Genomic DNA, 25,708 nt, shown 5'->3' with positions numbered 1-25,708 from the left:
GGTTGTAGTTGTTCAAGGTGGAAAAAAAAGAAAGAGAAAATCCTGAGACTTAAAAAAAGGTGAAATGGTGGACCCAAGGCCACACAGACAGTGAGTGACTGAGTTGGAAACAAACCCAAGACTTTCAGGCCAGTGCTCTCTCTACCCCATCACCTTGAAACAAGGCCTTTTGGAGTTTTCTTTCAGCCTTTTTAGATTTTTACCTTCATCCCATAAAGACCCAAGTAGTGCCAGCCAGTTGTATGGACAGATGTGAAACAAGAGGGCAGTCAGGGAGTTGAGAAGCTCCCATGTTCCACCTCTCTCCAGGCCCCTCCTTTTCCTCAACTGTCCATGTTACCCCATTATCTTCTCACCCACACACCCCCTTACATCCACCAGAAATACCTACGAACACAAAAGGAAGGTGGCTGCTAGCAAAGAGATCCAGATGACACCAATTGCATGATAGCGGCCTCGCTAAGCCCATATCAGGATGTACCATGATTCTCTAACATACACAGAGTCAAACAAGCCATTCTCTTCTCTCCCTGCCTTTAAAGCAATTGTCATAGGGAAGTATTGGGGTGAGGAACAGTGAAGGGATCCTTTCTTTGAGACTTCCAAGAAATATAACACCCCCTCTTCCAGTATCTCACTTGCAAAATGTACTTCCTGGTGTCAACTGAACACTCCAGGCTCACTGAGAGTCCCTTTCCTCTGGTTCAAGCTCAGGCCATCAAATCTTCAAAGATCAGAGCTCCTCCTAGCCCATTCTCCTGTCTAATTAATTCAATACCTAGTATCTTGCATTCCTAAGTCCTTTCATCTAATTCTTTGGTCATTTTTATGATCTGTCTACAGACTATTTTAAATGTCTTATTTTAGTTATTATAGCATTAAACTGAACCCAATGCATGAAGAAGGCTCTAACGAAAGATGACTAAACAGAATTACTCTTTAACTCCTATTTAAACTCCTACGACTCCTAGTTAACTCCTACTATGACTAGTAGTCATATTCAATTAATGGTATCCACCATCATGTTGGAGTTTTTAACAACATAATATAGGTCATCTGATATCTATTTTACTTGAAAGGAAATATGGCCCTTAAGTGACAGTGCATCCCTGGAGGAGGAGTAACTAAGAGTACATGGGATTGAAGAGTTGACCTGGATATATTCAGGCTCCACCATCTATTCTATACCATAGAGAGCCTCCTTCAGCCTCAACTCTTGCTTTTAAAAATGAGAATAATGTTTATTTCAACATCTAAAAATGGCAAAATAAAATTAAAATACCCTATGTTGTAGAAGATTCAGAGAAAAGATGCTCTCCAAAAGCAAGTGTGATTCCTGGGAATGTGGGGGAAATGCATTGAAATGTGCAGACCTACTGATCCAGTTATTCCACTTGTGGACAAAGAATGTCACCTGCCATATCCCTAAACAAAGGATGTTAACTGCCATCAAACCATCAGCCACTGCTGCAGCCCCCAGTGGTGCACCCTGAGGGGAACTCAGGAAGGAGAAAAACAGGATACTGGCCCTAGATATTCAATACTTAAGATGCATATCAAATGAATGATTTCAATGAGCCCAGAGTCTTGCATCTTCCCACAGAGAGAAAAGCGCTAAATTCATTAACTTGATGTATCTGGTTTTCTTTAATTAATAGTAATCTTACAATGTTCCAACTACCTGTTTTTTTGTTGTGAAAACTCCTATATATCCTGGCTTCTCCCTCATCTCTTCGGAACAGTCCCTCAGAGATATCTGAGGGGCTGTCTCCCAAGCTTAAGTCCTCAGTAAGTCCACCAAATTAAACATAATTCTCAACTTTTAGGTTCTGCATTATTTTTCAGCCGACAGTTTTGGCAACCAAAGAAAGGACCCAGGGGAGACTTCTTTCCTTCACCTGAACTCTACAAGAACTGGAGCCTTGGTACCAGAGGAGGCCTCTTGTGCCCATCCACCGCCTCAGAGAGTCGAGATGAATTTGGGTGAGTCTCTTCTTGTTCTCAGATCTCCCAATTATTGACTTATTATCCTGAGTTTTGGCAGTGTCTAACAGGTACCTGGCTCCCCAGTTGAAAGATACTGGGGAAACCCAGTTGAAAGACACTGGGAGTTGTTCAGTTGAGATAGTGAACAATCTGGACTGGGTGATTAGGTGAGAGGCTGGACTAACATTTTTGCCTCCAACTAACACTCAGCCAGGTTTATGTTCGTCCAAACTTACACTTACGGTCTTCCCTGGTGGCACAGTGGTTAAGAATCTGCCTGCCAATGCAGGGGACACGGGTTCGAGCTCTGGTGTGGGAAGATCCCACGTGCTGCGGAGAAACTAAGCCCACACGCCACAACTACTGAGCCTACACTCTAGAGCCCGTGAGCCACAACTACTGAGCCCATGTGCCACAACTACTGAAGCCCGCGCACCTAGAGCCTGTGCTCCGCAACAAGAGAAGCCACTGCAATGAGAAGCCCGTGCACCGCAACGAAGAGTAGCCCCTGCTCGCTGCAACTAGAGAAAGCCTGTGCGCAGCAACGAAGACCCAACGCAGCCAAAAATAAATAAATAAATAAATAAAATTAAAAAAAAACTTACAAGTACTTAATTGGGAATAAAAGGAAATCTTGCCCTAAAAATGGTCAATATGGGGCTCTTATTGCATACACAGTTAAGTTACAGAAAACAGGCCATAAAACATCTTTTAAGAATTCTGACCTTAAAGAAACAAAAGCCCTTCTAGGTGGATCTTGCATTTCTCTCCTGTGAGATGTAAATATTCCACCTGATCTTCTTTAGGCATTGTGTGTGTATGTGTGTGTGTTGTGTGGTTTTTTTGGGGTTTTTGTTTGTTTGTTTGTTTTTGCGGTACGAGGGCCTCTCACTGTTGTGGCCTCTCCCGTTGCGGAGCACAGGCTCTGGACGCGCAGGCTCAGCGGCCATGGCTCACGGGTCCAGCCGCTCCATGGCATGTGGGATCTTCCCGGACTGGGGCACGAACCCGTGTCCCCGGCATCGGCAGGCAGACTCTCAACCACTGTGCCACCAGGGAAGCCCTGTGTGTTGCGTTTTGAGAACTTAGTCTCTACCATCCAGAAGATACACATATTCTGTACATTTGTCAGCCAGTTGAATAGACTGGGATTCTGAGCAGTCTTTTTTCTGACTGTGTCAACTCTTGGGCTTTTTGACATCTTAACCTTCATTGCATCAGCTATACAAGGAAGGCCTTTACTTTCTTAGGCTATTTGGGGGAATAAACTTTCTGGATCTTGTATAGGTGGCATTCTTCCTACTCTCTTGTGGGGACACCTCTTGTGTCTTATTGGTTTGAGTCACTATTAAGATATATCTCATCAATGCCCAGATGATGGATCCTTTAAATTGGAGAAACTTCTAAATTGGTAAATTTTTAAAGCGCTCTCCTTATAAACAGCTGTTTTATTGGTACTTACGAAAAAAACAGATTAGATGGTGGAAAATATATATACATATATAAAATGGTTAACCTAAGAACTATCTTAATTTAAAAAAATGGTTTGAGAATCCTTATTTGTGGTCTCTGCTTCCCCTCAATAAGTCGTATAGGTGCTAATAAAAAACATTAGGATAATTTATATTAATTAGGTTGATTAACAGGGAGGTAAGAAAAAACTGAAGTAAAGTCTAGAGACTTCCTCCCAACAAGGTGGAAATTTTAAGGGGACTCATCCCAAAAGGATAAAAATCTTTCAATGATTATTAAGAAAGGGGATAAATAAAACAGACGTTAATAGGATTAAAAACAAAAAAGTTTTGATACAACGCTACCTAAGGTTGAATGGGTCAAAGGGACCCCTTATTGGTCCCTAACTGTGTGGTCAGTCCACTCAACATGGCTGTCCTCTTGCTCTTTGTACAGCCCCTGATCAACCAGTTTCTGCTTCACCTGCACCCTACTCATGTGAACATGCTTACTCCCTGTCCTTTAGACCAGAAAGTCTCCACCTGCTAGTTTATTAAAGGGAAACATCTGTCCTTGTGAGGGTCGTTGACCTGAGGGGCTGTGAGGGGCATGCCCCAGCTGCTGGTTGCCCTGGTAACTGATGAGCCAACCCAATGTCAATTCCCCCTATAAATGGTAGCCTCCTTCTCTCCTCAGTAGTAAAGACTGCTGCTGTGTCCTGCCTGCCATCTGTCACACACAGTTGGATGTCACTCCAGGACCTCGTTGCAGGTATGTAAGATCCCCTGTCTATTAAACCACTGATGTCTCTGTCGCTGTCTTGGGGCTCTTTCTTCGGTCTCGAGGCTGGGCAACTACAAGGCTTGCAGGCCCACAGAGTGCAGCCCAACAGCAACTTTAAAGGGCCCCAAACAAGTCTGCTCTATTTACCCCAGTTTAAAATATACGTATTTAAAAGGATGGAAGAAAGTTGCAGTGAGATACCTGATCAACAATTTCTTGAGCCAACTAATCAAGTGAAAAAAATTAAGAAAAGGGCCTGAGACTCTTGGCTCAGCCTCTCACTGGGGACCCCAGAGACTTTTATACCAAAAAAATATTAAATGGTTGGGATAAAAAGGAATGTTTCTGAACTCCTTGTAAGACCAAGGCTTGTTGATGGCATCTTAATGGAAACTAAGGTTAAAAGTATAAAAGTTGATAGAATTAAGGTAAAAGTTTATCAAAATTGGTATATTTAAGTGGGTTTTATGTAAGATGGTTCCATCTCTTTTGCCTAAGTATATTGTGGGACAGACATTATGTCTCACTGGAGAATGCTTCCTCTGCCTGGTATTATAAGACACGGCATATGAATCTGCCCCTAAGGAAATATTAAATATACTAAAGGAAACCAATAGTGTTACCTGGGCCTGTACAATATAAAGTAAAAACTGGGAGCAATATTCAGGGGCAAATTAAAAAAAATAATAGAGATTTTGCTCTGGATTTAACCTGTGCCTCAGAAAGAGGACCTTTGTTAAATGCCTTATGCCAGCTTTCGAAGCCATGATAAATTAAACCCTAAAATTCTAGAACATAGAACTCTTGAATTTCAGTTTTGTTGGAAATCTCATTGATATAAAAAAGCAAATAAAAGAAAATATGGTTTGGCAAATCAATCTTTTAATATCATGTAGGCAACAAACCAGTTCTTTGGAGACTTAAAAGCAACTATTTTTGTCTTGAAAATCTCTACAAATCAGAAATGTAAATATAGCCCACAATGACCTGAGCCTGAGCCTAATTAGCTCAATCAGGTAAAACCAGAAACCAAGGTTAAAAAAAAGAGAGAAAGGCCTTTTTGTTTTTTTTGCTGTACACGGGCCTCTCACTGTTGTGGCCTCTCCCATTGCGGAGCACAGGCTCCGGACACGCAGGCCTTAAAAAGGCCTTTTTAAACTCAAACTGCTAGAAAGGCACCCTCACCCAGAAGGTTCCCTCACTCAAAACCTAATTCATAGCCTCCTTAAGGGTTTATCAAGGAAAAGAACAAATTTTAAGCCTTTCCCACAAATAGTAAATCCTTAGTCAATCCTGAGTCAACTTCTTCCAACTGTTATTTATAAGCTAGTAAGTTTATATTGTAATATCTGATTCATAACTAAGTTTTTTAAGTGAAACTATGAGATCTCTAGTTTTGTCTATTTAAATATCTGTGTACACATCATACATATGAGATGTCACTACCTCTGGATATACTCTCAAAATTAAATTTATAAAAGACCTCTATTTAGTTGACTTAAAAGTAAGTGCTTACAAACTAAATATTTCTAAATATAAAGGAAACTGGCCAGAATGAATTTCAGGTTCACATGACCTAGGAAATATTCAATATTAAATTAATATCTATTAATATTAATAGCTTTTTAAGCTTGCTGACTTAATCAATATAGACATGTTTTTTATTGTACCAAGGTTTACGGAAGGTCAATAAGTTCATATTATTTGTGTTGCAGAGTTTGTCAGCAAAAAAAAAAAAAAAAAATTAACTTGGTATGGTGATATTTTATAAGTTTAAAGTTACCTGAGATAAGAATTTTCAGGTGAACTCTTAGGAATAATTATGTTTTGGGTATGTCTGTCTAAAATAGCTTCTCCAGATTTTTGGTAATTTGAGCTTTGCTAAATTAAGTTAAATGATGGGAATTCATAGAATATCCAGGTCATTTCAAATAATATAAAATACTGGAATATTAATTGCTAAACAAGTCTAAATTTGCCTACTTTTGTCTCCTTACAAGAGGGAAGCTAAAGGTGTTTGGGTTTATTAGACGCACATCTTGTACCACATTGAAGAAAGAAATTATTCTCTGAGAAAATGGATGTTTCTCCTGGTTATGGACTATTCCAATCAGAAAATGCTGATGGGGGCTTCCCTGGTGGCGCAGTGGCTAAGAATCTGCCTGCCAATGCAGGGGACATGGGTTCGGGCCCTGGTCCAGGAAGATTGCACATGCCACAAAGCAACTAAGCCCATGCACCACAACTACTGAGCCTGCGCTCTAGAGCCCGCGAGCCACAACTACTGAGCCTGTATGCCACAACTACCGAAGCCCGTGCGCCTAGAGCCCGTGCTCCGCAACAAGAGAAGCCACCGCAATGAGAAGCCTGTGCATCGCAACAAGGAGTAGCCCCCACTCACCGCAACCAGAGAAGAGCCCGTGTGCAGCAACGAAGACCCAATGCAGCCAAATAAAATAATTAAAAAGAAAAAAAAAGAAAATACTGATGGGCTTACCTGGTGGCACAGTGGTTGAGAATCTCCCTGCCAACGCAGGGGACACAGGTTCAAGCCCTGGTCCGCAAAGATCCCACATGCTGTGGAGCAACTAAGCCCGTGCACCACAACTACTGAGCCTGCGCTCTAGAGCCAACGAGCTACAACTACTGAGCCTGCGTGCCACAACTACTGAAGCCCATGCACCTACAGCCTGTGCTCCTCAACAAGAGAAGCCACTGCAATGAGAAGCCCATGCACCACAACGAAGAGGAACCCCCGCTCACCGCAACTAGAGAAAGCCCGCAAGCAGCAACAAAGATCAAATGTAGCCAAAAATAAATAAATAATATTTTTAAAAAATTCTGGTATGACAAACAATTCACAATTACTTGTTCCTTGTCAGTTTTCACTAGAGATTAAAGTTTTTAAGGGTTAAATTTGTAATATGTAATTAAAGCTAATAAAATATATTAAGGGAAACATTTCAGTATGCAAGGAGAACGTGACTTTCAGCAAAAGAAGGTATGAGGAATGGAAGTACATTGTGTTAAGGGGAAATAGTGATTTTTGTCCTACAACTGGTTGTTTCTGGATGGAAAAAGGAACTAATATAGACACAGAAAGTTGTGGAAGGTTTGTAGAAAGGGAGCCCTGAAAAAGGAGTTTTATGCATGGTCAGGCTGGGATCAGATTAAACTTAATTAGGCGAATGGCTATTGTTATTAAAAGTAGGCTGGTGCAGGACTGGATTTTGTTCTTCTCTCTGTTAAGAGAACAAAGTTTTCTTAGAATACTGCTTTTGATAACAGATTGTGTGAGTTTCTTTGCCTTTAAGTGATCTGCATCTGTTTTTTGAAATCTTTTGTCACTTTGGTTAAGTGAATAAGTATTATTTTGTAACCAAGCAGGACCCTATGGGGCCTTCCCAGGACAGACCTCTCTCCCCATATCCTCTGCCTGCCTCCTCTTTGTACAAAAGCTGGGTCTCCCAGGCCTCCCCTGAGTCACAAAAGCCTTGTTCAAGAATTAATCATTGAAATAAGTCAGACAGAGAAAGACAAATACTGTATAATATCACTTACGTGTGAACTCTAAAAAGTACAACAAACTAGTGAATATAACAAAGAACCTAACTCACAAATAGAGAACAAACTAGTGGTTACCAGTGCAGAGAGGGAAAGGAGTAGGGGCAATAAAGGGGTAGGGGATTAAGAGGTACAAACTATTAGGTATAAAATAAGCTACAAGGATGTATTGTATTGATACAACATGGAATATAGCCAATATTTTATAACTATAAATGGAGTATAACCTTTAAAAAATTGTAAATCACTGTATTGTACACCTGTAATTTATATAATATTGTACATCAACTATACTTCAATTTAAAAAAGCAAACGATACAATTTTAAAAATGTTAAAAAAAAAGAGAATTAATAATTTAAAGGATGAGAACATGTAGTGACAAAAATAGCAGTTGGGCTAGGAAAACTGTTTTACAGATGCTAAAACCCCCACCAAATGGAAGAAGTTAACTACTTGATGACCATGAACATGTCGAGACCTACTGGAGTCTGAGAACTGATAATGTTAATTGACACTGCCCTGTTAACCTCACCATCAACCAATCAGAATTGTGCATGAGCTGATCACACATCCTCCTATTCCCCTCCCTCACCTTGTCTTTAAAAATGCTTCCCCAGTAGAAGAGAACATAGGCAAAATATTCTCTGACATAAATCATAGCAAAGCATTCTTAAGTCAGTCTCCTAAGGCAAAAGAAATAAAAGCAAAAGTAAACCAATGGGATCTAATTAAACTTACAAGCTTTTGCACAGCAAAGGAAACCATAAACAAAATGAAAAGACAACTTACAGAATAGGAGAAAATATTCCCAAATGATGCGACTGACAAGAGCTTAATTTCCAAAATATACAAACAGCTCATACAGCTCAATATCAAAAAAACAACCCAATCAAAAAATGGGCAGAAGACCTAAATAGACATTTCTCCAAAGAAGATATACAGGCAGTCAACAGGCACATAAAAAGATGCTCAACATCTCTGTTAGAGAAATACAGATCAAAACTATAATGAGGTATCACTTCGCACCAGTCAGAATGGCCATCATCAAAAAGTCTTCAAATAATGAACGCTGGAGAGGGTGTGGAGAAAAGGGAATCCTCATAAACTGTTGTTGGGAGTGTAAATTGGTGCAGCCACTATGGAGAACAGTATGGAGTTTCCTTTAAAAAACTAAAAATAGAGTTACCATATGATCCACAATCCCTTCCTGGGCATATATCCAGAGAAAACTCTAAAAAAATATATGCAGGACTTACCTGGTGGTCCAGGGGGTAAGACTCCACACTCCCAATGCAGGGGGCCCAAATTTGATCCCTGGTTGGGGAACTAGATCCTGCATGCATGCTGCAACTAAGATATCCATGTGCCACATCTAAGACGTCCACATGCTGCAACAAAGGTCCCGCATGCCGCAACTAAGACCTGGCGCAGCCTAAATAAATAAATAAATATTTTTTTAAAAAGATACATGCACCCCAATGTTCACAGCAGCACTACTTACAAGAGCCAAAACATTGAAGCAATCTAAATGTCCATCAACAGATGAATGGATAAAGATGTGGTATATATATACAATGGAATATTACTCAGCCATTAAAAAATGAAATAATGCCATTTGCAGCAATGTGGATGGACCTAGAGATTATCATACTAAGTAAGTCAGAAAGAGAAAGACAAATACCATATGATATTACTTATATGTGGAATCTAAAATGGTACAAGTGAACTTATTTACAAAACAAACAGATTCACAGACATAGAAAACAAACTTATAGTTATCAAAGGAGAAAGGTGGGGGAGGGGTGGGGATAAATTAGGAGCTTGGGATTAAAACACACTACTATACGTAAAATAGACAAACAACAAGGTCATACTGTATAGCACAGGGAACTATATTCAGTATCTTGTAATAACCTGTAGTGGAAAATAATCTGAAAGAATACATATGTATAACTTAATCTACACACCAGAAACTAACACAACATTGTAAACCAACTACACTTAAATTTTTTAAAAAAGCTTTCCTGAAACCCACTGGGGAGTTTGGGTCTTTTGAGCATGAGCCACCCATTCTCCTTGCTTGGCCCTGCAATATACCTTTCTCCATCCCAAACTGACATTTCAGTTAGTTTGGTCCCACTGTGCATCAGGCACACAAACCTGGGTTCAACAACAGTTTCACAGTGACCTATGATCCTATATGACCAAGTGTTTTGAAACCTTTTTGATATTTTTTGACAAACTTCCCAAATATCGAATTTTAAATAAAGTTCTTTTGACTTCCAGCTGACTTTGGGATGCTTCAAAGGGCCCTTGAAACATCCCAAAGAGAGATATTAAAACTAATTAGGTTTATTTATGTTATATTACATGGGAAACATTATCAAAAAGTGGTTATAAAATCATCTTAGGGCTTCCCTGGTGGCACAGTGGTTAAGAATCTGCCTGCCAACGCAGGGGACACGGATTTGAGCCCTGGTCCAGGAAGATCCCACATGCTGCAGAGCAACTAAGCCCATGTGCCACAATGACTGAGTCTGCGCTCTAGAGCCCGCAAGTCACAACTACTGAAGCCCACATGCCACAACTACTGAAGCCTGCATGCCACAACAACTGAAGCCCACGCTCTGCAACAAGAGAAGCCACCGCAATGAGAAGCCCGTGCACCGCAACGAAGAGTAGCCCCCACTCGCTGCAACTAGAGAAAGCCCGCACACAGCAACAAAGACCCAATGCAACCAAAAATAAATAAATAATTTAAAAAAAATCATCTTAGGTTAGATGTCATTAACATAGATATTCCAAAAGTTATATAATTCATAAAATTCTGATATGTCTTGATATAATGTTATCAGTTGTAATTCTAGTTATTTTAAAATGTTGTATGTCACAGAAATATCCAAGTTTCTTGTTGATTACATTGTAATCAGAACTTTAACCACACCGAAGTCTTGTCAAAGACTTACAGACAATCACTGTTTTACTCTGATGCTTCTAGAAAATGAAGATCTTCAAAAAGATTTATAAAAAGAAATTTTTGACAAATATAAGTTTCTGATAACTTTTAGATCATACCACTGAACTGGATAAGAAATTACAAAACTCTAATGGAAAATCTACGACATCATCCAGATCAACAGGAATTAATTACATGGGAGTAAAGGAACTGATAAATGATTTATAATTTTACAACTTCTTTCTGAAATATACTGGCTTTTAATCTTTGTTTTCCAGAAAACAAAACTTTGTTTTCCAAAAATCCTCTTACAGTATGACATACAACAAGTTGATAAAGTTTACCTTGTAAACGAAGATGAAACACGTGTCTTTTTCTCTCTACCTGATCTTTCCAGAATTTGGCCTCTCTGACACCCCTGTGTACTTGATGACTTTTTGTTATCAGATTACAGCTAGTTATACTAATCATGTTTTAATTTGTTCTCTCTAGTTTTCAAATTACACCTTGTGCCTCTCTGTGCAACTATGACTTTATTAATGTTACTAGCTGTATTACTTATACCCTGTCTGTTTTATAAGATTATTGTCTCTTGCATTAACAAATGTATAACCAGGCCTTCAACAAAATTAATGATGGCTAAATGTCTTGAGGCAGTTGATCATATATAACTCTACATAGAACAGTTATAATAGTGCAACTCTAGATATGGGAAGAGGCAGCAAGGGAAAACATTCCTTGGATCATAATATATTACCAGAGAATTTTAGATCATCAACAGGGCCTAATCAAAAAATTAGCACATCAAGTGGCCTATCAACAGAATCTTCCCCTGATCTAGGAATGAACCTTCCTAGTGTCATGGGACAAAATTAGTCATGAAATGCCTCCCAAACATTGGTCAAATCTATGACCAATAGGAGGCCCTGTGGACAAAGAATGTTGCCTGTCATATCAGTAAACAAAGGATGGTGCAGCCATCAGCTACTGCGGCCAGCCCTGATGGTGCACCCTAAGGGAACTCAGGATGGAGATAAACAGGATACTGGCCCTAGATAAGGTGTGTATCAAAGGAATAATTTCAATGAGCCCAGGCTCTTGAATCTTCCCATACACAGAAAAACCCTAAATTCATAACTTGAGGTCTGGTTTTCTTTGACAGTAATCTTTTGATGTTCCAATTACCTGGGCTGTTTTTCGTTTCTGTTTTGTTTTTGCAAAAATTCTTATATATCCTGACTTCTCCTTACTCTTTGGAATAGTTCCTCAGAGCTATCTGAGAGTCTGCCTCCTGGGCTTAAGTCCTCAGTAAGTCAATAAAACATAATTCTCAACTTTCCAATTGTGCATTTTTTTCATTCAACACACTTTTAGGCAGTTATCCTAAGAACATAATTAAAGATATGTTTAAAAAAAAAAGATATGTGCAGAGACTTAACTGCAAGGACATTCATCTCAATATTGTTTGCAAAAGTAAAAAACTGGAGTCAACTAAATGCTAGCAGTAAATGACTAGTTTATACTATAATTTACTTAACCAGACAATGGGATATTATGCAGCCATTAACAATTATGCACAGGGGAATATTTAATGACATGAAAATATGTTCACAATGCCCTAAGTAAAAAAAAAAGCAAGCTTAAAAACAATTTAAAGGGGGACTTCCCTGGTGGCACAGTGGTTAAGAATCTGGCTGCCAATGCAGGGGACACAGGTTCAAGCCCTGGTCCGGGAAGATCCCACATGCCGCGGAGCAACTAAGCCCCTGTGCCACAACTACTGAGCCCACGTGCCACAACTACTGAAGCCCACACGCCTAGAGCCCATGCTCTGCAACAAGAGAAGCTACGGCAATGAGAAGCCCATGCACCTCAATGAAGAGTAGCCCCCACTCACCACAACTAGAGAAAAGCAAGTGCGCAGCAAAGAAGACCCAACACAGCCAAAAATAAAATAAATAAATAAATTTATTTGTTAAAAAAGTTAAAGTATATAGCATCCCATTTTTTAATTTAGAGATAAATAGGCATCGAAAAGCTCTGAGAGGCCAGCATCAAGATGTTAACAATGATGGCTTTAAGAGTGATTTCTATTTTTTTCCTTTGTGATCTATGTATTTAAATTTTCCACAATAAGCACATTGCTTTTCCAAGCAAACCTATTTGTATTAATAGTATATACTTTGTTCACAAGGTTGCAATGAGGATAAAATAGGATAATGCACCTGAAAAAGACTTTCAGTAGTGTAAAGCACTATACCAATATTACTGATACCGAAAGCTCAGCTTCTCTGTACACCAGTGCCAAACTGAATCTTGGAGGCAAGAGTTTTGGGTGAAGTAGAAAAGAATAGCTTTGGGACTTCCCTGGTGGCGCAGTGGTTAAGAGTCCGCCTGCCAATGCAGGGGACACAGTTTCGATCCCTGATCTGGGAAGATCCCACATGTCGCGGAGCAACTAAGCCCATGCGCCACAACTACTGAGCCTATGCTCTACAGCCTGCAAGCCACAGCTACTGAGCCTGTCTGCCACAACTACTGAAGCCTGTGTGCCTAGAGCCCACTCACCGCAATGAAGAGTAGCCCCCACTCGCCACAGCTAGAGAAAGCTTGAGCAGCCACAGGACCAAACGCAGCCAAAAAAAAAAATTAATTAAAAAATAAAATTTAAATAGATAAATTCTATTAAAAAAAAAAAAGAAAGAAAAGAATAGCATTATTGCTTTGCCAGACAAAGGGGGCCAGAGCAGGCTAATGCCCTCAAAGCTGTGTGTCCCAACTTGGATAAGTTTTATAGTAATGGTTCAAAGAGGACATGATCAGCTCATAGATGTTCTTCTGATGGGTTAGTGGTGAGGTAAGTAGGAGTCAGCATCATCAGCCTTCAGGTTCCAACTGGTCTGGGGTCTACATGCTTGTGGGCAGCATACCATCTTTAATCCTTAACTTCTCTCATCTGGACGGGGTTTCAGTATCTGCAAAATAGCTGAAAGATATTGTGGTGTGTATCCCTTGATGGGTAACCAGGACTCTGCCCCAAGGCTGCACTATTCTCTTGACTCTTTGTTTCTCCCTTGTCTTGCATCCCCCTCTTTCCCTAATTAACAACTGCTTGAATCTGCCCATTGGAACTCAGGGAAGGTCATGGAGGCTGAATGAAGGTAATCAAAGAAATGGAGGGATACAGAAAGGCTTTGTGCACAGGATCCCCACAGGGCCCTGCTTGGTATCACTATGATCTACTCTACCTAAACCTGGGTGTCCTTCCCCATCATTCTTGTATAGAACCTGTCTTCCTATTTGAGATCTCCTTTGTTACATTCTTCTATAGTGCATCTCCACACCAGTTGACCACCAGACAATTCCTTCTTCCTACCCTCAAACTGTAGCAGACCCGTTTCTTCATCCATCTTACCTTTATACTTTAACAAATGCTCACATAGTTAGCAAACCATGGGGCTTGTCTTTTTTTCATAAATAGTAGATTATTAAAAACCCAGTGATATTATGCCAGTGAAGAGCCACATTTCCATTTATTCTTTTCCCATTTCCAACCCCTTCAATTGTTACTCTGCTTTGTCTCTTCATATCCTACTCTCTCCACTGTGTTCACTACCCCCATCCCATTTATAGATCTGCTTAAGCCTGTAACCTCTCTTCTTTCTTTCATTCCTTCATCTATTCATCCCAAAAATATTGTTTGGGAGCTTCCCTGGAGGCGCAGTGGTTGAGAGTCCGCCTGCCGATGCAGGGGACATGGGTTCGTGCCCCGGTCCGGGAAGATCCCACATGCTGTGGAGCGGCTGGGTCCGTGAGCCATGGCCACTGAGCCTGCACGTCCGGAGCCTGTGCTCCGCAACGGGAAAGGGCACAACAGTGAGAGGCCCGCGTACTGCAAAAAAAAAAAAAAAAATATATATATATATATATATATATATATATATATATTTTGGTTGCGTGATATGCAACAGTCACTGACTAGCTGCTGGGCCATAAAAACGAATAAAATACAAAGGAAGTGGAAGGAAGGACAACATAGGTGATAGGGGACAGATGAGTAAAGACTCAGAGGTAAAAAAAGAGCATGGCATTACAGAAGACCTAGTTTTATTAGAGAGTGAGTATTGAATGAGACACTGCTGCTTCCAAGCAGTCAGGAACCTGCTAGAAGCTATTGCTCACACAGACCTCACAGCTCTGAATCAGCTGGGGAGCACCAGGGCCACTGCGAAAACTCACATACAAGAAGTTCATACATCCACTTACCAACACTGCCAGAAGAGAAAGGGGTAAATGCCTCGGGCTTCTCTTCTGCTTTCCACAGTTGCCAAGAGCCCCTCATTGGCAGAACATAAACTACAGCAAGAAGGCTGAAAGCAAAGGAGTCTGGGGAATCCTGTTCCCAGGTTTCCAGACTTTGTGATACAAAGGAGAGCACACAGTGTGTGGAAGAGGCACTGACTGCCCAGGGCACCTTCCTCCAGGCCCTTATTCGTTCTTTCCTCCAGCATACAATGGGATGGATGCTGGATTCTGCATTTATTTCATTCAGTCTCCTATCACAGCTGCTTTGCTATTCCAACCAGGTTGTAACACTCTGAGAAGAAAGTCCACTTGTTTGAATCCTTTTTTTGAATCCCCTCAATGCCTGGCAAGCATATTGCTTCACACACAGAAGATACACAATAGATATATGCAAATAGCTGCAGTGTTGAAACTTGAATTCTGGCCTTCTGGCTCCCAATTCAGAGTTCCACCCAACATCACTCAGTCTTCCTTCATTAACAGGATGTCTTTTTTTTTTAATGGAAGTTAAGTATGTGTTTGAAATTGCTCAGTTCGGTTTTGCTTATCAGAGAAATTCCTCTAGAGTAAAAAGAACTGAATAGACTACAATGATTGAAAAGTTGTCAGCAGACACTGGGTCAGATTAGTGGAACATTGGTATCTACGAAGAGTAGTTTCAACTTTCCAGCGAGGTAATGATAAAAAAAAAAATGGGACTGAAGAAAACTGCGGCTGGACCCAACCAGCTATTTTTGCAGAATAGGTCAACTCAATCTCATCTGTTTCAAACTAATGGAGAAGCAAACAGATGGTCTCTCTACAGTTTTAGTAGTAAATAATAAGCTCATGATGTCGATAGGAGAACCAAGACAAGAAAGCTGATTAGATTTGTTATGGAATTTTTTTGTTAAGGATGAATCTGCAGCTTAAGATGATAATAACAATCACTCAAGTGCAAACTGATGTTGTTTGGTTTTCGTTTTTTTTATTTTTGCCCATGTTGGGTCTTCGTTGCTGCACGCCAGCTTTCTCTAGTTGCAGTCAGCGAGGGCTACTCTTAGTTGTGGTGCGCAGGCTTCTCATTGCCGTGGCTTCTCTTGTTGCGGAGCACAGGCTCTAGGCACGCGAGCTTCAGTAGTTGTGGCATGTGGGCTCAGTAGTTGTGGCTCCCGGGCTCTAGTTGTGGCACACGGGCTTAGTTCCTCCGTGGCATGTGGGATCTTCCCAGACCAGGGCTCGAACCCATGTCCCCTGCATTGGCAGGCGGATTCTTAACCACTGCGCCACCAGGGAAGCCCCCAAACTGATGTTTATTGGGTGCTTCTCATGTGCCAGGCATCACTCTAAAAATTATGTATGCTCTCACTTAAACCTCATGAGAACCCCATGTGGTATTTTTACAGATGAGAGAACTACAGCACAGAAAAGGTAACTGGCATGCCTAAAGACACACATCTAGTAAGTAGAGTCATCAGGATACAAACCCAGGCGGTCTGAGATGATCCTCATGCTTAGCCACTGTTCTATACAGCCAGAAATGTGGCACCTGGGCAGTTATCACTCACTGTTAAAAATTCAGACAACTATGTCAGTAGCTGTTTGAGACTGTCAATAATGACTATATCAAACAAATCATTGTACTTAACATTACTCTGACTCATGAATTCGCTAGTTGCTATTACCTGTTTACATATATGAACCAAAGTGTCTCATATATATAACTTTATAACATTAGATAAATGTCACTTAACTTTTCTGAGTTTTATTCCAGATCATGCAACCCTTTTTCTTTCTAGTTTATTAGACAAAATGTGGAAGAGAGTCTGCCAAGGAATTCCAGAAGTTTACTAGCAAATGAACAGGCAACGGAAATGGTTAGATCAAGTTAGAGCTGAGCAGGATCACACGGTGCTCCTCTGCCCTCCAGAGGCCATTCTGACTCCAGCCTGGGTCAGGGGCCTGGGAGTCTGAAGCTGCTTGAGAGGTCTAGCCTGACCACAGGGCATCTGGGAAGGCCAAGTGGATGCCAAAACCATCCTAAAATGTGCATTCCACTTCAGAATAGATCTGAAAACCTATCTTCCATCCCCTCTCCAACCCAACACAGCCTTTCTATGGCAAGCTCACGCTCTGGGGCAGGAGCACTGATGGGAACCATTTTCACTATAAAACTAAGACTGGGGCTTCCCTGGTGGCGCAGTGGTTGATTGTCCGCCTGCCGATGCAGGGGACACGGCTTCGTGTCCCCGACCGGGAAGATCCCACATGCCGCGGAGCGGCTGGGCCCGTGAGCCATGGCCGCTGAGCTTGCGCGTCCGGAGCCTGTGCTCCGCAACGGGAGAGGCCACAGCAGTGAGAAGCCCGCGTACCGCAAAAAAAAAAAAAAAAAAACTAGGACTGAAGTTGAGCTCTATCCAAGGCCCAACTGGAGTGGTGATTGTTTATCCTTCCCCACCTGCTCCTGCTGTTTCTCTTCCCCCTATTCTCATTAAATAATGCTTAATCCTGCCAATATTAGTCACTTTAAGTCATTAAATAACCCAGCACCCTGGGATATTTTAAGGGGCCAAACTCTCAGTGGGTATCTATTCCTGAAGTGAGCTGAATTCTCACTAAGGAGCCAGATCAATAAAACGCTGGTCTAAGAGTCAAAATAGCAGGATGGCTCTTGCTCTCCCCTCTTCCCTGCCCTTCCTTGCCCAATCTTTGAAGGTGGCAGTGTGGCTGCCAAAAAGGCAGCCACAGGGAGAGAACAAACTAAGGCAGATGCTGGCCAAGGAAATGGCATCAGGGCTGAGACTGAGAAGTTGGCAGGACCAAGAAGAAGGCCAGCCAAGTAGGCAGTCTTTGTGGTTGGGAGATTGGTTACATCCAGGAAGACTGAGAAATAAGTAAATATATGACAATGAGAGCCAGGCTTATCAGGGCCTGAGGAGGAATTTACACAAATGGAATGGAGGAAGACTAGAAAAAAAACGGAGGTATTGGATTGGAATTAGAGATTTTGGTGTGAACTCATACATGATGAAATAAATAGATGATAGATAGATAGATAGGACAGATCATCAATGGATGCCTGTGATACATAGTTATTATAAGCATACTAAACACCCAGATCTTGGTTTCTAAACACCATTCTCCACTAAAAGGAATCGGGGGGGAGGGATACATTAGGAAATTGGGATTGACATATACATGCTACTAGATATAAAATAAATAACTAATAAGAACCTACTGTGTACTCAATACTCTGTAATGACCTATATGGGAATAGAATCTAAAAAAAAAGTGGATATATGTATATGTATAACTGGTTCACTTAGCTGTACAGCTGAAACTAATACAACATTGTAAATCAACTATACACCAATAAAAATTAATTTAAAAATAAAAATAAACAAATAAAAGGAAACAGGGCTCCTTGAAGAAATGGCTGATTCCAGGACCGGGGCATAAAATGAGCTTGGAACATCCTGTTGTAGCAGAAAATAAGGAAGTGCTCAAAGAATACTTTGATATGTCCAAAGGACATGGGACTCAGCTTGAGAGGGTTCACACTAGCCAAAACTGGAACAATCGGGTGGGATAGGGAGGGTGGGAGGGAGGGAGACGCAAGAGGGAAGACGTATGGGAACATAGGTATATGTATAACTGATTCACTTTGTTATAAAGCAGAAACTAACACACCATTGTAAAGCAATTATACCCCAATAAAGATGTTAAAAAAAAAAAAAACTGGAACAATCTGATCATCATAATAATGTTATAATAATGATAGATCTTAATCCATTGACTAACATAGGAATCCATGAGTCCATACTGATATGAATAAATGAATGAAAGAATGACTGAATAAGAAAGAAGAGGGGACTTCCCTGGTGGTCCAGTGGTTAAGACTCTGTGCTCGCCATGCAGGGGTCCCGGGTTCAATCACTGGTCAGGGAACTGGGATCCCAAATACCAAAGAAAAAGAAAAAAAAAAAGGAAGGGACAATTGAATGTCATCTAGTAATGTAGAAGGAATGATGGACGTTAAAAATCACCATGTGGCAGCCACCATATTGGTGGCTGATTTAGGCAGGAGTCATCAATGGATACTAAGATTGGTGACTAAAGTTTGATGAGGAACAGGATATTGGGAGAGTCTTGGACTATCTCCCTACAAAACACTATTAAATTGCAAATGGGAAAATGATGACATCACAGTGGAGAAACTTGGCAGTATCAACTTAGCCAGGTGATCTTGGTTAACCTCATCAGCAATGGGACAGGTTGATATTGGATATCTCCCAATGTGATTCTCTAAGAAGAGCACAGCATCAGTTTGTTTGTTTGTTTGTTTTGGGGGGGTTGGGTGGTACTCCTGCCAAGAATGTATGGCCTGAGTCTGGATGTGAGGAAGCATCAGACAAACCCCAATCAACGGTACTAACAGAAACATGTATACTCTTTAAAACTGTCAACGGTCATGAAAGACATTAACATTAAGGAATATTAAGGAACTATTCTAGGTTATAGGAGATTAAAGAGACATGACAACTAAATGCAACATGATACTGGATTGGATTCTAGACCACAGAAGAGAGGAAGAGAATGGGATAGTTGTCAAAATTTTAACAGGGTCTATGGATTGAATAATAGTGTTGTATCAATGCTGATTTTCTGATTCTGGATGGTTATAGTATGATTATATATGAAAGTGCTCTTATTTGGGGGAAATGCACTGTGGTATTTAAGGGACGGGTCATTATGTTTGCAACTTGTTCTCAGAGAAAGAATCATCATATACATTAGAGGGAAAGAGAAATATGGTAAAATGTTAAAAATTAGGGAGTATAGGTAAAGAGAATATGGAAGTTTTGTGTACTGTTCTCGCAACTTTTCTCTCAGTTTGAAATTATCTCAAGATAATATATTTTTAAATGATATGCCATACTGACTAAAATTAAAAAGACGGATAATGCCTAGTGCTACCAAGGGTATGGAAGAATAGGAACTCTCATACATTGTTGTGGGCTTATAAACCGGTACAACTACTTTGGAAAACTGTAAGGCTGTCATAAATATACCCTATGACTCAGTAATTCTTCTCCTAGGTATACACCCCAGATGCTCACATATGTGCACTACACATATAAGAAGGTTTGGCCAGCACTGTTTGTAATAGTCAAAAACTAGAAAAAAAAAATCTCTATCGGTTATCAATTACTGCAAAACAAATTATGCCCAAAGTTAGCAGCTGATAACATAGACATTAACATCTCACAGATTCTTTGAGTCGGGAATCCAGTGTGGCTTAGCTCTTAGTCTGTCATGATGTTGCTGTCAAATTGTCAGCCATTGGACTGCAGTCATTTCAAGGTTTGCCTGGAGCTGGAGAATCTGCTTCCAAGCTCATTCATCTCTCACCATTTGGACCTCTCCAGAGGGTTGACTCATGACATGACACTGATTTCCCCCAGGTAAGCAAACTAAGAAAGAGAACCCACAATGGAAGCCACAGTCTTTTTGCAACCTAATCGCAGAAGGGAAAACCCATCACTTTTGCCGTATTCTATTCATTAGAGACTGGTCACTGGGTCCAGCTCACACTCAGGGAGAGAGGATTACACAATGCGATGAATAACAGGAGACAAGGATCACTAGGGGCTATCTTAGAGACTGTCTACTACACAACCCAAGTGTCCAACAATGTTAGAACAGGTAAATAAATTACGGTCTATTTAAATACAGTGCAATATTAAAGAATAAAAAAGAAATAAATGAATTACAGCTACTTGCATCAAGAAATGACTCTCACAGACAAAATGTTAGGAAAAAATAAACACAAAAAATAATCATATGGTATGATTCTATTTACACGACATTCAAAAAGAGGCAAAACTAAACCATGATAATAGAAGTCATATAGAGGTTGCGTTTGCAGTGGAAGGATGGAGTAATGACTAGGAAGGATGTTTCCAGAATGTCGGTAATATTTTAGATCCTAACCTGGATCACGATTATGCGGGGGGGTTCATTTCATAAAAAGGTATTGAGCTGTACACTTTTGGTGTCTGTGCTCTTCTGTATGCTTAGTATACTTCAATTAAAGATTTTACTTAAAAAAATTAATCCCCCAAAATTCAGAATTGGGTTTATTTGGTAACTTTTTATTTTGATATCATCTCAAGTTTATAGAAAAGTTGCAAGAATCATACAAAGCACTCCAATATACTCTTTCCCCAGATTCACCAAGTGTTTACATTTTGCCCCATTTGCTTTATCATTCTTTCTGTGTATGTGTACTCATTTTTTTCTGAACCATTTGAAATTAAGTTGCAAACATCGTACCTATTTGCCCCTAAATATTTCAATGGGCATTTCCTATGAACAAGCACATTCTCTTATATAATCACAATACAATTATCAAAATCAGGAAATTTAACTTTGATACAATACTATTGTCTAATCTACAGTCCCACGTAAAATTTCATCAATTGTTCCACAATGTCCTTCCTTTTTTTTTTAAGTGCAGTCTCCAATTCCAGGATTATATGTTACATTTAGCTGTCATGTGTCTTTATCCTCCTTTCATCTGGAACAGTTAATCAGTTTTTCATGTCCTTGACTTTTTTGAAGACTACAGGCCAGTTATTTGTAGACAATCCCTCAGTTTGGATTAGTCTGATGTCTCTTCATGATTAGATTCAGATTATGCATTTTTGGCAGGAATGCCAACTTGTCAATGCATCACATCAGAGGTACATGATGCTACTTGGTCTCCTTATTGGTAATATTAATTTTGGTTATTTGATTAAGTCAGTGTCTACCAGATTGTGCCACTGTAAAATTACTATTTTTCCCTGTGTAATCACTAGATAATCTTGAGACTATGTAAGTGTCATGTTCCTTAGCAAACTCCCCCACAAATTTTAGCTTCCTTTGATGATTCTTGCCTGAAGCAATTATTAATATGGTGGTTGCCAAATGGTGATTTTCTAATTCCATCATTCCTTCCTCATTTATCACATTTATTAGTTGGCATTCTGCTGGAAGGAGATTTTCCCTTCTTTACCTTCTATATATTTATTCATTCATTTGTGTACATCAGTATGGATTCATGGATTATTTTAGTTAGTGGATTACTATGTTATTATTAATTCTGAGGTTCTAACTGTTCTCAATTTGGCTAATAGGAGATCTAGGATAAATTTTTGACCTGACTTACTTATTACTAGCCAAGTGACCTTATACTCTGAAATTCCCTCATACTGAAATAAAAACAGAATGTGAATTTGGACTTCACAATGTACCCAGGTACAACAAATGTATAGGGGAAAGGCAGCACAACGTAAGAGAAGAGGGATAATTAGAGAAAGGCTATGAACCTTAAGTTGAGAAATCTCCCTAGATTTTATCTTTAAGTTTCAGTAATAAATGGTTAACTCAAAGTAAATGACAACAGCAGGGATGAATGTTAAGTCTCTATTAAAACCTGCCATGTTTGAAATCAGGAAGAAACAGTAGTTAAAGTTCACAGAGAAACAACTTCAGACTTCTTTTTCCTTCGCCGTAAAGGCTCCATTTTCCATCAACTCACCACGCACGGTTCCCTTCTCATTTGGCTGAAGGCTCCATGTTAAGTATCAACTAACAACAGTAAGAACTAGAAGTTCACCTATAACTTAGCACAATACAAAAAGAAATTGTTTATAAGACCAGGTTATTTTTTCTTATTCTTATCCATTCTCAATAGGATGATGACTTTTTAAGTAATCACTTTTTTTTTTTTTTTTTTGTGGTACACGGGCCTCTCACTGTTGTGGCCTCTCCCGTTGCGGAGCACAGGCTCCGGACGCGCAGGCTCAGTGGCCATGGCTCATGTGACCAGCCGCTCCGCGGTATGTGGGATCTTCCTGGACCAGGGCACGAACCCACGTCCCCTGCATCGGCAGTCGGACTCTCAACCACTGCGCCACCAGGGAAGCCCAAGTAATCACTTTTTATTTATGGAGAGAAGATTCTTCTCAGACAAAAATGAACTCTATTTTCTACATCTTGAGTAACAAACATAAAATCTCCATGAGGCATTCTACTTTTCAAAATCTAGATTATGTTAAATAACTCCTACATTTAAGAAGAGAGAAAAGCCTGTCAAACAAAGTGGGGCTTTTTTCTTACATAGAACACTGAGTTGACAGCAAACACCTCCAGAACTCTGAAAACGTGACAAGTAAAATCAACACATATCATTAGGAAATAAAAAGTAAAAATCAGAAGAGAGAGCGTGACCACTGCTCAACAATGGAATTAATACATCTGAGATATTAGAAACTGAAAGATTGAAACTTAGAGGAATAAAGAGAATTGGAAAGGCAAGCTCTGCTCAGGGAAGACACTACATAGGGAGCATTAGTCTCCTATAAGATTGGTTACTTTAACCAGCCTTGGACACAATCAAATATCTAGACCTTCCAAGTGAGGAAGCTTTTAACATCATTGGACAACATCCTACAAAGCCTATTTGAGCAGCCATCAGCTTTTGGTAACGCCCACTATTCCTTCCTGACCCCTTCAAACTGCAACAGATATGTTGGAAGTTAGGCTCAGTACATTTAGTCATCTAAACTGTTTTGACAATGTTAGAGCAAAAAGATGAGAAGAAAATCATATGTTGTGCTATGAAAATCAAGAGAAGAGAGTGTTAGAAAAAAGGGGGATCAACAGTGTCAAATGCCACAGAGAAGCTAAGACAGGGAGGGCTGAGAAAAACCCACTGTGCCTTGTGACTAGGAAGCCAGGACTGCCTTTCGGTGACCAGTCTGAATGACAGGGACAGAGGCCGAAGCAGCAGCAGGAGTCAAGCGAGCAGAACTAGGAGTGACTGTGCATTGGGAATGGAGGTTCATTCTTAAACCTGTTAGCACAAGTTCCTGTGCCTGACGCACAGTGAGGCCAAACAAACAGAAACATTAAAGTTTGGAGCAGAGAAAGGTTTACTGCAAGGCCATGCAAGGAGAAGCGTGGCTCATGCCCAAAAGAACCCCGAGCTCCCAGAAGGGTTTTGGCAAAGCATTTTGAAAAGCCAGGTGAGGGAGGACGGTTGCAGGGTACGGTTGCAGGTTGCAGGGCATGTGATCGACTCATGCACAGTTCTGTGACTGGCTGATGGTGAGGGAACAGGGCGGTGTCACAGGGGTTAACATTATTAGTCCTTAGGCGCCAGGAGGGCTGGGGCTATGTGCTAAAGGTCATCAAGTAGTTAACATCTTCCATTTGAGGGGGGGGGGGTTCACATCTGTAAAACAACTCAGGAAATGTGCATCAAATACTATTATCTAGGTACTTCAGAGATAAGCTGAACATTGGATATGGGGGAAGGGCCTGTCTGGGGAAGGTCCCGTAGGCTCCTGCTCCATTATAAACCTACAACAATAAAAGGGTTAGAAAAATAGGCTAAGAGTTGCATCAAGGTCAAACAAAGGTGTGTGTGTGTGTGTGTGTGTGTGTGTGTGTGTGTGTGTGTGTGTGTGTGTGTTCCAGCACAGAGAAAAAAGATTATGTCTACAGGCCAAGGAGAGAAGAGGAAATTAAAGGTGCTTAAGCTAGACAAAAAGAAGATATTTAAGGGAGAAATCTTTGATTCTAGCTGTTATAGCACCCACAAGGATGAAGAGGGAGAAGACAAAGAGGATTGAGAACACAAGGATAGTTCAAACTTAAAAAGAGGAAGTTCAGGGCTTCCCTGGTGGTGCAGTGGTTGAGAGTCCGCCTGCCGATGCAGGGGACACGGGTTCGTGCCCCGGTCTGGGAGGATCCCACATGCTGTGGAGCGGCTGGGCCCGTGAGCCATGGCCGCTGAACCTGCGCGTCTGGAGCCTGTGCTCCGCATCAGGAGAGGCCACAACAGTGAGAGGCCCGTGTACCGCAAAAAAAAAAAAAAAAAAGAGGAAGTTCAGTTCTTCTAAGATGGGGAGAAAGAAACAGAGTTATTTTGGAATGGATTAAAAGGCTCACCTCACATGGTTCTTTTCTTTGTTAGGAAAGTAGGAGGTAAGGGCCCCTGTCAAAAGAGAAGAAGGTATATGTACTGAGGGGCAACCAGAGGGAACCAAAGGAGAGAAAAGGCTTAGAACAACTGTCAGCAGTAAACTACACACATAACAGACACCTGACACAAAGTAGGCACACAGTGGATGTTTGAATGAGTTGTCAGGAACAAGACAAGGATGTCCACTCTCATCACTCTTATTCAACATAGTTTTGGAAGTCCTAGCCACAGCAATCAGAGAAGAAAAAGAAATAAAAGGAATACAAATTGGAAAAGAAGAAGTAAAAAGGTCACTGTTTGCCAATGACACGATACTATACGTAGAAAATCCTAAAGATGCCACCAGAAAACTACTAGAACTAATCAGTGAATTTGGTAAGGGTGCAGGATACAAAATTAAGGCACAGAAATCTCTGGCATTCCTATACACCAACAATGAAAAATCAGAAAGAGAATTAAGGAAACACTCCCATTTACCATTGCAACAAAAAGAATAAAATACCTAGGAATAAACCACCTAAGGAGGCAAAAGACTTGTACTCAGAAAACTATAAAACACTGATGAAAGAAATCAAAGATGACATAAACAGATGGAGAAATATACCATGTTCTTGGATTGGAAGAATCAATATTGTGAAAATGACTA

General features: G+C 40.5%; 1 long non-coding RNA gene across 2 annotated transcripts in view; it reads right to left on the bottom strand.

The window, feature by feature from the left end:
- LOC109552287 (uncharacterized) overlaps window positions 1-25,708 on the bottom strand; it is a 91,703-nt gene that overhangs the window by 56,062 nt on the left and 9,933 nt on the right. Inside the window, exons 2-3 of one of the 2 annotated variants that reach the window (XR_012329413.1) lie at window positions 16,514-16,593; window positions 9,043-9,218 (exon numbers count right to left, since the gene is read on the bottom strand). This is a non-coding gene — a long non-coding RNA (uncharacterized lncRNA). The remainder of the gene's footprint in view (window positions 1-9,042; window positions 9,219-16,513; window positions 16,594-25,708) is intronic. The other variant, XR_012329412.1, reaches the window with a different exon arrangement.

Source organism: Tursiops truncatus, chromosome 2, assembly GCF_011762595.2.
Source record: "Tursiops truncatus isolate mTurTru1 chromosome 2, mTurTru1.mat.Y, whole genome shotgun sequence".
Classification (NCBI taxonomy): Eukaryota; Metazoa; Chordata; class Mammalia; order Artiodactyla; family Delphinidae; genus Tursiops; species Tursiops truncatus.
This window is presented reverse-complemented; position numbering and strand designations above follow the sequence as displayed.